At 38.9% G+C, this 4,282-nt stretch overlaps 1 pseudogene; it reads left to right on the forward strand.

The window, feature by feature from the left end:
• Nucleotides 1-288: 288 nt before the first annotated feature.
• LOC121968783 lies at nucleotides 289-400 on the forward strand (annotated as a pseudogene).
• The last annotated feature ends 3,882 nt before the right edge of the window (nucleotides 401-4,282 follow it).

Below are 4,282 nucleotides of genomic sequence, written 5' to 3' on the forward strand. Positions count from 1 at the left end.
CTAGTTCCCATATTTTCTAGCTTTTTTGTAAGAGCATCCAGCTTTGCAGACATCAAAGTGATTGCATCTAAATCAAATTTTCCTGATGCTTTAGTTGGGTTTGTAGATGAATAGCTTCCACATCTTTCTGATGTCCATTGATGATGGTTTTGTGCTACACTTTCAATTATATCTTTAGCTTCATCAATACTTTTATTCATCAGTGCCCCTCCAGTTGCAAAATCTACTGACACTTTTGTATGGTAATTGATGCCAATATAAAATGTGTGTAATACTAACCATTTTTCAAGTCCATGGTGTGGGTATTGTCTGAGTATATTATTAAATCTATCTCATGCTTCAAATAAGGATTCAAAGTCTGACTGTCTAAATTTTGTTATCAAATTTCTTATATGAGTCTTGCTAGGGGGATAGAATTTGTCCAGAAATTTTTGCTCACAATGCTCCTAAGTGGATATGTTTTTGGCTGGTAAAGAATTTAGCCATTATTTAGCTCTATCTCTCAAAGAAAGCACAAATAATAATGGTCTCACTGCCTCTACTGGAATACTATTCATTTTCATTGTACTATAAATTTCATAAAAGACTTCAAGGTATTGATTTAGATCTTCATGTGGTCCACCCCCGAATTGGTTTTGTTGTACCATGGCAATTATCACAGGCTTTATCTCAAAATTGTTGGCTTCAATGGGTGGTATGGTGATGCTAGACCGAAGCCCTCGTGCATATGGTGCTGCATAATCCTTCAATGGTTTGTTTTCCATGATTGAATGTTCTTGTTCTTCTTGTTGTCTTTGCAAGATTTTCCTTCTATGAACAGTTCTGTCAATCTTAGGATCAAGAGGTAATAGATCTCTTGGAAAGTTAGATCTATGCATATAAGAACAAGATTCCAAATATTTTTTTTTCATAGAATTTTTTTTTACTTGAAAGATAAAAACTATACTGAAGTATTGAAAATGTAAAATACTGAATTTGAATTATAAAAAGAAAAATTACAGAAAGAAGAAATAAAGAATGCAAGATAAAATTTACAAAAATAGAATTTCTAAGACTAGTTACAAGTTAGTAATAGGAAGAGAAAAGAATGTTTAGTCTAACTCAAATAATTATCTCTAATGTTATAAGCACAGTGCTCAGTAATGGCGCCAAAAACTTGTTATGCAACCGCAAGTGGACGGTTTCATCATCAGTAATAAAAGATTATCGATCCCACAGGGACTGGTTATAAACACTAGAGTGTTGGGTTTTTCGGGTCGCGAAAACCGCTTTTTCGCATCGCGGAAACCCCGAAACTCCCTAGCCAACGGATCCGTGCGAAGAAAATTTTTGAAAAACATACGAGTACGAGTTTCTACCTAGATCTACTCCTAGATCTACATGAATAAGAGTATTACCCTTGTAGCAAAGCCCTTCGCGTTCCCGCTCGTCCAAATGGTGCCGGATCTCGAAGTTGTCAACGTAGACAACTCTCTATACGTATCCATACGAACAACTCAATGGAGAGAGAGCCTTAGAGTGTGCTAGCACTCCAAAGGGTCTCGGCAATGGTAGAGGAGGAGAGGGAGAGGGAGAGCTTGAGGAAGAGGATGAAGTGAATGTGCCTTGAATGAGAAAAAGAATTCCCATTCACAACAAAAAGTGGTCGGCCACTTTCCCAAGTGTAACCCCCATTTTTGCATTAAGTGTGGCCATTAAGAGATTTGTAACCTCCATGAGGTGGCACACACATGTGCTAAACATGATGATGTGGCACCTCATCATTGTCCACTTAATGCCAACTCACCAATGAGGTGGCATAAAGTCAAGTCAAACTTGACTCTTCATCTTCCTCTCAAGTCAAGTCAAACTTGACTTAATCTCTCTCATGGTTGATCTAATCCAACCATTTAATTCAAGCTAATTTAATATAATTAATCTAATTCATTTAATTAAATTGATTCAATGAGTCATAATCTAAATTAGACTCATTGAACACATGAATCAACTTGAGTCCAACTCAATTAGCCCAATTAGGATTACTCTTAATCCAATTTGATTCATCAAATGAATCTAATCCTTTTGGTTCATCATATGAACCTAATCTCCATCTAATTGTCCTTAGTGTGTGACCCTATAGGTTCTTATAACATTGGCAATGCCCCTAAACCCATTTAGGAGCATAAGTAATGAGCGGTATCTAGCAACACATCATTACTACCCAATGTTACAAGAATGTTGAGATCTAACATCACCTTGTGACTACTAATTGTGACTCCTCACAATATATTACAAGTGTCCTTCTATCCTAGACATCTAGATTGATCAATGTGAGGCATAGACCGTGTCATCCTCTGATCAATCTAAATCCTGAACTCCAAGTAGACTCACTAAATCAAATGAGCTCAATATCTCATATTGACTCATTTGGGCATGGCCATGCACTTCGTGGTCTCACTCTATCAAAAATACCGATGTCTCTCCCGTCATATAGGAGGGATAGATCCTATCTACATTACTCACATCCCTCCGCATAACTGGGTGGACTATAAAGGTGATTACTGGGTATATAATGAATTATGCAGAGGGATGTGAGTGATGTAGATGAGATCTATCCCTCCCATATGACGGGAGCGACATCGGTATTCTTGATAGAGTGAGACCACTAAGTGCATGGCCATGCCCAAATGAGTCAACATTAGATGTTGAGCTCATTTGATCGAGCGAGTCTACTTGGAGTTCAAGATTTAGATTGATTAGAGGATGACACGGTCTATGCCTCACATTGATCAATCTAGATGTCTAGGATAGAAGGACACTTGTCATATATTGTGAGGAGTCACAATTAGTAGTCACAAGGTGATGTTGGATCTCGACATTTCTTGTAACTTGGGTAGTAATGATGTGTTGCTAGATACCGCTCATTACTTATGCTCCTAAATGGGTTTAGGGCATTGCCAACGTTACAAGAACCTATAGGGTCACACACTTAGGATAATTAGATGGAGATTAGGTTCATATGATGAACCAAGAGGATTAGATTCATTTGATGAATCAAATTGGATTAAGAGTAATCCTAATTGGGCTAACTTGAGTTCGACTCAATTTGATTCATGTGTTCAATGAGTCTAATTTAGATTTTGACTCATTGAATCAATTTAATTTAATGAATTAGATTCATTATATTAAGTTGACTCGAATCGAATGGTTAGATTAGATCAACCATGGTAGAGATTGAGTCAAGTTTGACTTGACTAGAGAGGAAGAGGAAGAGTCAAGTTTGACTTGACTCTTTGCCACATCATGAGTGAGGTGACAAGATGTGGACCAATAGTGTTGCTCCACATCATCTTGCTTTGCCACCTCATGGAGGTTACAAGCCTCCATTGCATTTAATGTGAGTTGGTCACATTAAATGAGTGGAGGTTTCTCATTTGCCACATCATTGTGAAGTGGCAAGATGTGGACCAATGGTAATGGTCCACATCATCATGGGTGCCACCTCATGGAAGTTACAAAGCCATTTTCTTAATAACTTCACATTAATTGCATTTAATGGGGAGTTACACATGATAGTGGCTGGCCACAATTTTGAATGGGATGAATTGATTTTCATTTTCATTCATTCTAGTGTGCATTATTCTTCCTTCTTCCTCTCAAGCTCTCCCTCTCCCTCTCCTCCTTGCTTGGCCGAATCTCACTAAGGTGCTAGCACACCTTTGTGTGAGGTTTTTCTCCACCTACGTGTCCGTGTGGATACTTCTAGAGGACCGACGCTTGACGGTCTAGAGATCCGGCAATTCCTTGGACGAGCGGGAACGCGCAAGGGCACGCAACAAGGGTAAAACTCTTAACATGTAGATCTAGGAGTAGATCTAAAAGGTTTTTCAAACTCATACTCGTATTTATCGTTCGGTTTTCCTTGCACGGATCCGTTGGCTTTGGGTGATTCGGGGTTTCCGCGACGCGAAAAGCGGTTTTCGCGGCCCGAAAAACCCAACAGTGGTATCAGAGCCACGTGCAAGGCTTGTACGAGTTTAATTTTTTGGTTTTATGAAAACTAAAGTTTCTGTAATTTTCTGTAAAATTATGATTTTTGTGTTTTTATGAGTATTTTTCTCGAGTAATCGAAGCACAAGTGTTTAGACGCTTGTAGGCTTCGACTACCGGGAAGTTTTTTCCAAAACGGTGATGTTTCGACCCAAATCCGTTTGGGACAGCGAGCGAAGGCGCTGTAGGATCGCTTAGGAGCAACTCACGATGGTTAGATTGTGGGTAGGGGCACTCCCCCTAACCCCGCAAG

The sequence above is a fragment of the Zingiber officinale genome, chromosome 3B (genome assembly GCF_018446385.1).
Source record: "Zingiber officinale cultivar Zhangliang chromosome 3B, Zo_v1.1, whole genome shotgun sequence".
NCBI classification, from domain to species: domain Eukaryota; kingdom Viridiplantae; phylum Streptophyta; class Magnoliopsida; order Zingiberales; family Zingiberaceae; genus Zingiber; species Zingiber officinale.